This window comes from Narcine bancroftii, chromosome 5, assembly GCF_036971445.1.
Source record: "Narcine bancroftii isolate sNarBan1 chromosome 5, sNarBan1.hap1, whole genome shotgun sequence".
Taxonomy (NCBI): domain Eukaryota; kingdom Metazoa; phylum Chordata; class Chondrichthyes; order Torpediniformes; family Narcinidae; genus Narcine; species Narcine bancroftii.
The window spans coordinates 119,580,656-119,594,446 of NC_091473.1; the positions used below are offsets into that span (position 1 = coordinate 119,580,656).

The 13,791-nt window shown below is 39.8% G+C and overlaps 1 long non-coding RNA gene across 3 annotated transcripts in view; it reads right to left on the reverse strand.

Moving 5' to 3' along the window:
* Positions 1–13,791, reverse strand: part of LOC138763913 (uncharacterized) — a 90,857-nt gene that overhangs the window by 60,077 nt on the left and 16,989 nt on the right. For all 3 annotated transcript variants that reach the window (XR_011357894.1, XR_011357892.1, XR_011357893.1), the window contains exon 2: positions 11,567–11,675. This is a non-coding gene — a long non-coding RNA (uncharacterized lncRNA). The remainder of the gene's footprint in view (positions 1–11,566; positions 11,676–13,791) is intronic.

Below are 13,791 nucleotides of genomic sequence, written 5' to 3' on the forward strand. Positions count from 1 at the left end.
GTAACATGAGGGGGAACTTCTTTACTCAGAGAGTGGTAGCGGTGTGGAATGAGCTTCCGGGAGAAATAGTGGCGGCAGAGTCAATTTTATTATTTAAGAAAAAGCTGGACAGGTATATGGATGAGAAGAAGGTGGAGGGTTATGGTCATTGTGCAGACTAGAGAGGAGTGTTTGGTTCGGTGCAGACTAGAAGGGCCTAATGGCCTGTTTCCGTGCTGTAATTGTTATGTTATATGTTATGAAATGTGAATTTAGAGGGGCAGTTTGAAAAACCCTGGTCTAAAGGTATATGAAATAAATGCAGGAAATGGGGCTGGCTCAGGTTGGCAACTAGGTTGTTTTGAGCAAATTGATCAAAGGGTTTGTTTCTGTTCTGTATAATTCTATGATCTGATGTGCCCTATATGAAATCCTGGAGTCACCGTCAGCACATTGGATATAATGTTTAGTCTGGACTAACCAACGGGACTTAAGGGAACTACTATAGTATATAATGTGCAAAATAGTCCATTTATGGTCTTAGAGGTGTTCATGGAATAATATCACTGCTTCTTCTGATTGAAGAAACATCCTCCTGAGAAACACAGAAGTGATTGTAGTAAAACACAATGTTGGAGAAACTCAGCAGGTCACATTTTATAGAGTAAAGATACATCACCAATGTTTCTGGCCTGAGCTCGTCATCAATATGTAGGCAGGCTCTGAATATAATGGTGGACGTTGAGAAGCACAGTCCCGCAGGCAGGAGGTAAGAAGTGGATAAGGGAGGGAGGGCACATCAGCAAGCAGGGGATGGTTCTATGAATGGAAAGGGAAGGGGTAGAGAGCTGAGGGATAGGGAAGAGGAGAAGAATGTTGGGAGGGGCAGGGGTGGAGCAGGTCCACAGGGACAAGTACATAGGAGGATAAGGGAGGGAGGGCACGAGGGAGGGTGTTGGGGGTCCAAGAGGGAGGAAGTGGGAAACTGGGATAGCCAAGGTGGGGGGAGTGGTTGAGGGCTGTGGAGGGCAGAGGATATTGGTGGCAGGTAGGAGAGGTCAGAGGAGAGTTGAGGGGGAGCTGATGAAAGACTCCAAGGGCTTGGGGGGGGGGGGTGGGTGGTGGTGGGAAAAAAGGGGAGCTCAAAGGAGTAGATGGGGGCTGAGCACGGAGAGGAGTAAGGTGATAGGGAAGGGTAAGGAGTGGTAGTGGGGGCAATGAGGTTGTAAGCAGATGAATCCAAAGTATATCACTGTCATTGCATCTCTGCCTGGGCTCTTCAACATTCAGCTTAGCAGATCAGAGAAGCTGCCAAGTTTCTCATGCTCTCCGAGTCAATGAGCGATCACAAGATAAAGGAACAGAAGGCCATTCGGCCCATTGAATCTGCTTCACAAATCCATCCTGGGTTAAACTCTTCTCACATCTAGTGCCAGCAGAAAGTCAATATTAGGCTGAGGACATTAAGAAATCTGTGTCATTGGAAAGCCCACTGCCTGCCTGGTGTTGGCCCTTTAATGAAAATCAGTTCTTTAGCTTCTCTAACAATCCAAGGAGATGATATTTATGGCCCATATTCTTAATGATTCATCTCCAGATTCAGAAGGTAACCTGTGGAGCAGCATCTTCCATATTGACAACATTAGGTTGGAGGAAAAAAACAGCCTTAAAATTATAAAGGGAAAATATGTTCTTCACCTTTGGAAACAGTTTGCCTTTTGATGCTCTGGGGACAAGAGCATCTTCAGCAACTCAAGACTGGGTGTAAGTGGATCAAAATGCCACAGATGTTGGAAACTGAAATAAAAATGGAAAACACCAGAATACCCAACAGATCAGGCAGCGGCAATGAGAAATAAATGTCTGTGATTTCTAGTGGATGATTGCTCTGTGAACAGTCATTGATTGACTCTTATTCCTTACAAAAGCTGTTTGACCGATTGAGTTTTTAATTAAGCATAATGTTCTGAATGAATGAGGTGGTACCTTAGCTGCATTAGTTGAGTATTAATTGTTGTGAGTTAGTTTTGTTAAAATAAAACAGATAAAGTTAAAACATGTAAATGAGATAAACAACTAGCCAAATTTAAAGGGAAAAACCAAAACAAGTGGGTTATAAATACAAGACAATAACCAATAACTAATAAACTGAACCCAACATTCAGCAGGCATTTGATTCTGCTTCTTCTACAATTGTTTTGCAGTGATGTTAGTCACAAAATTTGAATATTTTCTTGCATAAAGTTCATGATTACTTATTCTAGATTTGACCAATTTTGTGTCCTGAATCCAAAAAAGATAACATGTTAGGGTTCGAAGGCCTATGCATTTCTCATTGATGCACTGATTGGTTACTAAATCAATAAATCTGTGTACAATTCTACTGATGTTGAACTGTTTATTTTTGTTCGACTCTGCCTCCATATGTCCAAAGACTACATCTATAACTCCATTCAAAAAGGATAAAGCCACAGAATGTTATGTTTTACATGCATAATTGAATTAATATTCCTACTAAAACTTTAATTTTATTAAAGTTTGAACTCAAATTAAAATTATTTGATTTCAATTATATAATTTTATTTAAATGAATTCATTTTTGAAAGCTAACGCTGAAATATTTGTTAGTCAGAATAAGATGGTCATGCAAAGGGACCATCAGAAGATAAATTACATTCCATATGTACATAATTAGATGGGCTACATCCAAGGACAAATCTTCACTTCAGTGGTCCTAAATGTTTTTCACTAGCAATGCACTTTACAGATTCTTTACCCATTTGAAATGATACTTCCCATGTGGGAAGAATGTCTCATGGATTATATGAGCCTGGATAAGATGTCCACAAGATGGAATCTACAAAGCAGGGGTGAATTTTCAGCTGTTCTGTAAATGTTGTTCTCACCTTCAAGTAGGCGGCATCTGTCATGAACCACTTTGGAGAAGTTGATGTATTAAAAGGAAAAGGAATTTATTTTCACATTCTATACAAAGAACACTTGATTTCACTTTAACTATTAATTATTCTTGTTACCAATGGTCATTATCACTCTTGCTCGCTCTTTTTTGAATGAGGAATGTTTCAATTACAAAAAAAATAAAGGAAATGAATCATTTTTAGTGACATAGCAGTCAGTGAACGCTGTCAGTGCTGCACAATTGTCCAGCAAAAGGCGATGTAATGCGGTACTTCCGACAAATAGCCTACAGGCAAGGTGCAGTACCTGTTTAGCCTTCCAATCAGAGACCCGTGAAGCCATGGATTGCAGATGGTGGATGGTTTTTACAAGCAGAATTTATGATTGTAAAACTAAAAATGCTAGGGAGATGAATTGGTTGATCAATGGCCAGGGTTAACTGTTCAGAATGGACACTGCAACTGAAGAACGCAATGGGAAACCACTTCAGTACTCCCCTCCCACCCCCATGTATAATCATGAAATCAACATCGACTACGGTCTGAGCTCAAAGATGGAGCCTTCACCAAAGAAGAACAGGAGAGGCAACAACTAGTTCAGAGGGTTAGAGATTGTGACAGATGGACAGTCATAATCGCCCATGCCAAACAGCAAGGCACCTGAATGAATGACCAGTCAGTGGCATCACTAAGGTTGGTGTCACCCAGTGCAGTAACTCATGGTGTCACACATCAGCTCCCCCCACCACCACCAACCCCCCCCCCCCATTACCAGATCATACAGAATCCTTACTCGCAAATCCCATAATCACGTAATGGCAATATTAATGAGATAATCAACTAGCAAAATTAAAATTATACCTTTAAATTACACTATCATATTCACAGCCTAAATGTATTTACAAATACTAATTACCACAATATTGTAGCTAAAATACCAAAAGAATTTGACAAAAACAGCGACCATAAAAACACCGGCAGCAATGAAAACAACAGCACATGCAGATGAAACCATGTGATTCCAATCATCATTGTAATTAGGTAATAAATGACAAATCAGACCAAAGTATATTAGAAGTTTCAAAAAGTAAATTAGCATCGAGTTTTAGCCTTGTAGGTAATATTGATACATGCAAGCTGGGCTTACAAAAAAATGTTTTTGTTGTTAGAACTAACTGCAGGGATATTTTTATAAAAATAATAAATTTCTGCTGAAACATTGCACAAAAATTTTATAGACAGTTAACCATATAACCACTTACAGCACAAGCCAGTTCGGCCCTACTGGTCCATGCCGTAGCAAATCCCCACCCTCCTAGTCCCACTGACCAGCACCCAGTCCATACCCCTCTAGTCCTCTCCTATCCATGTAACGATCCAGTCTTTCCTTAAATGTAACCAATGATCCCGCCTCGACCACGTCTGCCGGAAGCTCATTCCACATCCCCACCACCCTCTGCGTAAAGAAATTTCCCCTCATGTTCCCCTTATAATTTTCCCCATTCAACCTTAAACCATGTCCTCTAGTTTGAATCTCCCCCTTTCTTAATTGAAAAAGCCTATCCACATTTACTCTTGTCTGTCCCTTTTAAAATCTTAAACACCTCGATCAAGTCCCCTCTCAATCTTCTGGTGTCATCTCCTCTGATAGTGTCATCTGGTACAGTCCGCAACCCCCGCATCTCCCTAGTGATCCCAGTGAAAAGCTTCTTTGTTCTGAACCCAGATCAATTAAACGCGCATGGAGCAGACCCCCATGTGTATCCTTGAGCTCTTTCAAATTGCAGCATTTCTAATTGCTCTTTTGCATTCTGCACAAATTTTCTCTCCACGTTATTACAAACATTTATCTGGTCCATATTCTTTTGTGCAAAAGGTCAAAATGAAATGAGACACATGGGACTCCACCTTCATCATCCCCTCCTGTCTGTTTCCATCTGTCTCATAGTTCCACTGCCCCCTCTCCTAGCTGGTTCCTTCAGCCTATCATCCCTCCTTGGTCCACCTATCACCTACTGTCCTCTGCCTCATCTCTCCCACCACCTCTCTGATTTGTACTAGCCATCTCCCCTCTCTATTCTCAGTCCTGATGCAGGATCTCAAACGAGATACAGCGACAATTCCACCAACCCACTGACCCTCCATCTCATCTCTCCCACAGATGCTGCCCCACCTTCTGAGTAGCTGCAACCATTTAGTTTTTTATGTTGCACCTGATTCCATCATCTACAGTCTGATGGGTCTCTTAGATACATCATCTGCCTGCTCCTGTATCTGACTGGACCCCGACCGGTATCATCATATTACATTTTTCCTGATTTTGCAGACTTTAGATACGTGTCCAATTCATAAGGTTTCCAAGAAGCACTGGCATGCAAGGCTGTTAAACACACGATTTTAAGGCAGAAATTTAACAGCTCAAAATATGCATATGAAGATAAATGATTGGAAATTATAACATAAATACAGAATGTTACTTGAAAGGCTTGAAATTGCTTTTTTTTTTAAAAAAAGTGACAGAACAATTAGGATATTAAGGAAATAACTTGCAAACAGTACAAATGCTCAAGCTGCAATCTTTAAGAAATCAATGAAAAGAGAACTTTTGAAGATAGGACAGCTTCTACAGTGTAGCACCAGTAATGCTGTTTGTAAGGTGGGTGGCACACAGATCAGGGAGTCTGTGGCTGGCTTCAGGCCTGGTTCCTTTGTATCAAATTGCATCAAATTCAGCCTGCTATCCATTGCAATATTTTGTTTTTTAAAAAATAACAAGAAATTTATTTGATGTAAAACAGTAGCTGCCATTCAAATGTTAAAAATCTCACAACTTACAGACTCACAAGTACTGACAAAAAACTCAAGCTATACAAATAGCCGCAATTTTAATTTTTAAACTCTTACTTTATAGACATTTTTATTGTGATTGTCTGCAGTTTCATTTCAGTCACATGCTGTTCCTTCAGAAAGATGGTCAAATTTCAAGAGTGCTCTCAGCTTCCTTGTACATGAGCGACTGCTCAATTATGACAATTTTATAACTCATTCTTGTTGCAAGATGTTCATTGAACACATGCTAAATTATTAATTTTCCCAAATAGGAGTTTTTTTGATTACACAAACACCAATGAAATAGCATTTTACCTTCATGTTAAAGATCGCAAATTGCGTGTGGTAGAGGTAGATGGGACGCAAGGGATCGCTGCGTCAGTTTTCTGATCAGAAAGTAGGGGACTATAATGTGGGTTTTCTAGTCAGAACCTTGGAAACAGCCAAACAAATGACCATTCACTTGAGGTGCAGTTTCTAAAACTTGGTGGGCCTCCATCTCACATTCCTGCAAAGGATTGCCGCCCACTCTCCATCAGCTTCCCATTACCAGTTAAAAATCTGCCTCCGCATTTCCAAAATGGAGAGTGCAAGTCATCAAGTTTGTTATGGGTTTATTCAAAGGATTAAAACAACATGATACCCTGAAAAGTGTATTTCTTTACAATTCAAACTGAAGATTTATTTTTTATTTTGATGTATTAATCCTAACTCATTAAAAGAATTAATACTTATCGTTGCCCCAGGAAACAATTTTGAAATGTATTCTCCGCTGTCAGGTCTCTGAGAATAAGCTCCTTTGCCTTTCACAATTAGTTGAACACTGGCACCAGTTGTAGTACCACCTTGACTGAAACCCATTCTCGTCTGTCCCCAAACAAAGTCATAGTTTAAGTATCAAGTAATCATTCATTTCTTCACAACTTCCTGTGAACTTTTTGTCTGTATCTATTGGTCTTTCTTTTTAATATTAGATTGGACTTCAGCATCTTTTAACAAATTAAAAGAAAACAGATTTCCAGAAATGTAAGATCAGTTGCCATTTCACTGTCATTCACTTTATACCAGCCATTTCCATCTCTTTTTTTTGGCTACGGCCCCCTTCGGACCCTGCTCAAAGTTGACGGCCCCCTTCCCCGTGAAGCAGACGTTTAGTTGGTTTCTTCCGCACTTCTATCCTACTGACTACACAAAAACATAAAAGATATTTTACGATTTCAGTCCCTGGCTGTGCACCCCCCCCCCCTAGGAATGGCTCCCTTTAAGAATGGCTGCTTTTCTCTCCAGGTGTGGGAAGCGAGTACAGACTAGCTGGGGTAATAGGATGGATTATAGTGCACGAACATGCAGGAAGTAGTGAGTACAGATCATTGCTGGATTGGTGACCTGCGGTGGGCAGTATACATTAAAACCACAGAAGTGTTGGAGGAACTCAGTAGGTCCCGCAGCTTCCATAGGAGTATACGTTAACCTGGATGTTTTAACAACTGTCAGATTTAAACTATACACCGAACATATGGCAAAGAAATACAAAATATGTCTTACAAAACTAGGTGTATCACCCCAGTGGTTGTTTAGGAACAAATATGGTTGGCATAGGGGTTAGCGCAAAACTGTTACAACACCAGATGTTGTTGGAATCAGGCAGGCATCCGTACATTTCCTCTGGGTGCCCCAGTTTCCTTCAAATAATATGGGGGTTATAGGTCAACTGGGTGTAATTTTATGGCTCGCATTCATGGGCAAGAAGGGCCTGTTACCGTGCTGCATGTCTATATTTAAAGACCAGATATTAATAATTTCTCAGATCAGATTTACAACAGCATATTTATAATCCATGGCTGCATTGACGTGGATTAAAATTCCATTTCACGTCACCTTTTTGGGAACAACTACTTTCTGCGTAAAACAAAACATAATATGAAGAATGTGGATTCAGGACTAAAGGTAAAGGCAATGGTTCCATTATTGTCACATAATACAACATTTAGAAAGCAACATATTTGAAACTCTAAATTTTGTCTACCGTAACGCAGACAGAGAGTCGCCACTTGGTCCAGCGCCCCTCACTAATTATAGCTGTGACTACAATCTCCTGAATGATGCACAGCCTCTTGGAAGCTTGGCCACACAGCAACTTAAATAATCTAAACTTGTTGCAGATGGGAAACGGACACTGAAAATGTCAGTCCTGTAGGGCTTTGTCTAAATTCTGCCTCCCTTATTTCTCCTCTGCAGGAGACATTTTATAGCCTCTTAGACATGGGTGTCTGCTTCCTTTACTAGGACAATCACAGCTGCATGTTCGTCTTGCTGCGAACCATTCACTGAGTTAAGGCCAATTATGCACATTCCAAATCCACTAACCAGTGATCCGTACGGACTCATTCAGACTATACATACAGCTAATTGGTTCTATCAACTAGTAAATAAATGACTACGAACACACTGCAAAAACATGGTGGCTCTTTCACAGCAGATTTATTCATGAAAAGGGCTTCCTTTACCTTTCACCCCTTCTATTTTTGTCTCACACCCTTAGCAGTTTGAAGGTCTGCAAGGGAGCCCGTTCCTGTGACTATGGAAAGGGGTTCACTGGGCCACAGCTGGGAGGAGCTGGAGGGTGCCAAGTTGACGCCATCTTGTGCGGACCAGGCTGAACTTGAAATGGAAGGTGCAGAGAATCCTGGTGGAGAAACTACTTACTCCGTGGCCCTGTTGCACAGCGCTTTAGCACACAAGTGCCGTATTTCACCAGGTTAGTCTTTACCAAGTTCAACAAAGGAACTAGTAAGTCTCCAGATAAAAATCACTAAAACAAGATGGAGCATAGTCTTGCAGCTCTCATGCTGATCAGGCAAAGGAAGGAAACAAAAAAAAATCCAAATCAACAAATTAATGTCTTTTTTGGGGGATTGATTATATGCTACAGTTTCATTTCTCACCATAGGCAAACAATGCACAAACTTTTTGCAGTGATTATTAACCACGATGCGGTATCTGGATTTCCCTAATCAATTTTAGAAGATTTCACTTTACTGATTTGCTGACAAGATTTTAGCTTTTTCATCCATTTCATTTTTAAAAGACTCAATGGCTGTCACAGATGTTTAAGTGTGATTCATTTGTTTACCAGAGCAGCAACGGGGTTTATTGGTTTGATTGTGGAGGAAAGGAAACATAAAAGACCAATACCCTTTGATGAAGCAGCAGGGTTTGGAATCTCAGAAATTTGGAGTCCTTTTGAGTAATATCTTTATTCTCCCATAAAAGGGAAAATTAAAAAAAAAACTACCAAAAAACGCACTTACATTTGCAGAGTCTATAAAAAAACACAGCGAATTTCTTATAAATTCCCAATATTGAAGAATAAAATGTTTCACAAAAGAATAAAATACGTGCAACAAATTAATTTGTGCCAATGACCTTTCAGCGGAGTGGGCATTAATAATGTGTTTCAGAAGGGACGACACCATACTTTGGCCCCTTGTCTAATCGGGGACCACGTAAATTTATCTTTCCTAATCCATCATTTAATCAGTTCTCTCTTTCTTCAGCCATGATATACACCCTTATTTTTTTTTAAACATTAGACAAGAAATTTCAGACTCCATTCTTCAGTCGCTCTTTATTTATAAAGCAATAGGCGAATGTGACAGCCAAGATCGACATTACATTTTCAATAAGTACTTCACACCTAAAAAGGATCTTTCCACAGTACCTTTCACACGAATGACACCACTAAGCTTTGCTCATGACTAACTCTTTACATTTGGAATACCACAAGGATGCTATTTTACTGTTTCTCGAGCAGAATGAGTGAACAGCTTAATTAACATCTGGGTCTGTACCTTTCAAGAGGTCAGTAGAGCGAACATAGTTCTTCTCTCACATAAACCTGTCAGTCCACATATATACAAGTCTGCAAAAAGCAAAGACTCGTGACAAGCATATTTTAGAAATCCCGATAACAGTTTCTTTCTGACTGCGCATAGGAATGGTGTCCCTCTGCACCTAATCCAGGCCCCTCAGATTTTTTTTTAAAATATCAAATGCATTCTAGCACAAGGCTTCAAACTTGCATTTATTTTCAGTGAAAAATAGATGCAAGTTTGAGATTTAATTTAGGAGCTAGTCACAAGTCAGGATCAATTATTTTTCGCCAACATTTAACAGTCATTTGGGAAATGGAGTTGGTGGGGCGGTAAGAGCGTTAATGATAGAAGAGGATAACAGAGTAAGGAAAAATAAACTGGAGCTAAAATTTGGTCACTGGCATGTGAATTTATATCTTTGAATCTTTATCAGAGCATGAACCATGAAAGAATGTGCTAGCTGTAATGAAACTTCATTTGGAATTATGGAAAGAGGGCTATAGGCTTTAGCAAACAGGAAGTTCTTTGAAGAGGAAAAACAGAGTCTACATTTAGTTCCCAGAACATGTGAAATATGAACTATTTTATTAGTTTCTCTGTTTTTTTTTTAAACTTTAAGACTATTTCTATTGCAAACTGCTTAATAATTCATACACTTTATTCCTGATTTTCTTTCTCTCTCTATAGGTTAGGAGCAAATAAATCAAATGTAATCAAGTTACAGCGAAAACCTTGTTACAACAAACTTCTCATTATAACATCCTGTTTCCATGGTCATTGCTAAAACTTCGTTATAACTGGGAAGGCATCAAACCAATTCCACCTCTGGGAGCACACTGCTTTTTAAACATGTTTGTTTATTTAGAACAATGAGGTTAAATTATACATTACAACTAAAGGGGAAAAATATCACTACCCGATGGAGAACAAACGAGTAATTCAGTTTGAAAACTAATAAAGGTCAACTGATGGAATTGGTCTGATCACATCCCGATTTACAGCATCGATCACAACTTTTCAGGAAAACGAGAATGGTGGGAGTAAGAAATCATCCCTTTATCATTGGTCCGCAATTGACATGTGTTAATTCAATATCCTAAATGCAAGTGGCCGCCTCTCTAAAAATTGATCAGCCATCAAAAGAGCTTGGTTGAACACCACCAATAGACATAGGTAAATACACTTGTCACGGGTTTCAACCAAACACAGCAGTTTTGGTCTTTTAACAAGAGCATGAACAATGAACAGAGTCAGGTCTGTGCAGCAATCATAACTATAACTTTGTTGAATTTCAACCAGTCCTACTGGAACCGTGCTTTAAATGCTCAAGATTATTCCAAGCAAAAACATGGATTACAAACATTCAAGGAACTAGTTCTATTAATATCAAAACCAATATTTAATGGATCATTTAAAATGCTGATTGGGTAACAAGGACAGCTGTACAATTAGGATAAGGCATTGAAACAGTTAAAGGAAATAAAAAGACTAAACTTTGTTTCAAGTAAAATATATGTTCAGACACATTTCCCAGCTGAAAATCCACTTCAGCCAGATTTGAGGAGGAAAAGGTGGTTTCTTTACATATTTGAAGGCCACCATCCGACACATACAGGTCTCATTTGGCTCAAATGTATTGCTGCATTCTCTGACATGCACGAATGGACCATTGTGATCAGAGATCTTTGATCAATACATCGGTCAAGAAATAATTTTGCTGGGAAAAAATATTAGCAGCAAGTCTAATTTTACTTTGTACAGACAGCCACGTCCTTTTAGAACGAGTCAAAGGCAAATTTAAAGCTCGCAGCAGTAGACTCCTCTTTAACATGCGTTCCTCAGAGATAACATGCTAACAGGCAGAGTAATTCTGTCCTTGTACGTGTGTGCCACGAAACAGGATAGATGAGACTAAAAGGATTTACATTTTGGAAGAGTTAAGAAGAGTTCGGAATTTTTACTCACAATCAAGCTGGTCTTCCCCTTCAGACAACTCGTGCTCAACAGAAACATATTTCAACATCATGACTTCATAGCTACAACCTCCCATCTGGTGGTCAACTGCTTTCAACTTCTGAAAGGGAGAAAAAAAATGACTTTGTTTTAAAAAGGGCAGCCTCCAAAAAAAAAACTCCTCCCTCCTCCCTTTTAAGGCAGGGACATGGTTAGTGGCTAGAAAGAATAAACCTAAGATCATTCATGCGCTTTTTTTTTAATATATAAGAAAGTCAGAACTCCACCCTGGTGGAGATGAATCCGGGGAGGAAAGGTGAAAGCAGGGAACTGACTGTGAACAAGTCCTCTGAGACGGTCACAACAGGGTCTGCAGGCTCCCCCACCTTGCTCTTGAACTTGGATGATTGATCTGTGAAGTACACGGGCTTTGTAACTTTCACCTGCCGGGTGCATGTGTGGAGAGTTCTTATCGATGATAATGGTTATGAGTCAGTGGGTGGACCCCACCCAGTGTGGGCGGCCAGAGCTGTCATTCATGCTCCAAACTCGAAACACTTACTGTTTTAATGACTTGGGTAGTTATGGATTTTTAGAAAAAAAAATACGGGTTTTTTTTCTAACTTGAGCTTTCAAAACACTGAGAAAAAAATTAATGCAATGTTGGTCTCACTTTGACACTTCAAATGGCAGGTTAATTGTAATGGTTATTTACATTTGCTAAATCTGTTTCAAAGCAATTTACCAAAAGAAAGAAAATGATGGGAAACACTCAACAAGTCAGGCAGCATTTAGTGCAAATAGAAATAGACTTTGAGGGCGAAAACACTGACCTGTTGAGTGTTTTCACCATGTTTATATATATAGATTTCCAGCATCTTTTGATTTACATTGTCATTCCTTACACTTTATCTACCTCCCTCTGGGGGGAGAAAAGTCTTCGCAAGGTGTCTTGCCTCCCTTTACTTCTGTTACCTAATCTCATGACTGTTTTTGCCTCAAATATCAATGACCTCTTTTAGAAAAAAATAGGTTTGTTTCCTTGAAAATAATCGCAGGAATTATTATCATGGTAATCCTAATGTCGGCAGTGGGATCATTTCAAATGTAATACACTGGAACAAAATTAATTATCAAAATGACCAACGGTAGATGTGAAAACAGAAGTTACAGTCCAGAAGATGATGTGAATAGTGGAAGCCTAGACAAAATTGGTGCCCAAGGGACAATGGAAGTGAACCGACAAGGAGGAAGTGAAGGGATAAGTGTGGGTTAATTTAATGAGCGAGGAATGACAGGTAGAGCACAATATCTGTAAATGTTAGATGGCAAAGGGAATGTTGCTTATGACCTGCTGTGTATTAGTTTATGTGGCAGAGATAAATCAAGCAATGGTGGGGTGGAGGGATGGTAAATGCTATTTGGTCTTTATTCGAAGGGGTTGGGACACACAAAGTGATCTGACGAAATTGTACTTAGTGAGATAACATGTGCATTGTTCTACCAAAGGAAGAATATTGTGACGTGCTATCGAGCAGAAAAGCAGACACAAAACACAAAGTCTGTTCAACAGGCTTTATTCCACACAAACTTCCACAGAGCTGGCTGTGAGAGTAGCTGTGCTGGCTCTGAGACTGACCTCGAGGGGCCGGATGTAGCTTATATCCCAGAGGGTGATTGGCAGCCAACTGGGTGGGGCTTGGTCCATTCAGGTTGGCAGATTGACAGCCGGCCAGGTGTTGCCTTGTCCTCCTGTGCTCTTCCTGCAGGTATACAGGTTGCCCTGTGCAGTGGGCGAGTGGTGTATCACCACAGATATACTTACTTTCTAATTATTGTTATGGCGGTTCACTACATTGTTTAGGGGCCTGGAATTATTCCACAAAGAGAACTTTCACTGGACTTTCTTAGAGGAAAAATGACATTGTTGAAACAAACCAGATACTGGAAGGAACTATGATGCTCCGAGATCTGCTAAGTTCCTCCAGCATTTTTATTTATTACAATCACAGCATCTCCAGGCTTGCTTGTTTCCCTAGAAGGAATTAGTTGGGCTTTGAGACTTTATACATCAGAATCTGCAACCAGATACTGGTCCAATGCCCTCCTTTCAAGCTAAAACTTCCTTTGACTCTGTCAAAGATAAGGGAGTTGGCAATTTCCAGCTCAGATTAGGAGAAGTTTCTCTAATGGAAAGCAGGATTGAAGATGATCCATTCAGAGAAGCAGTAGAAATA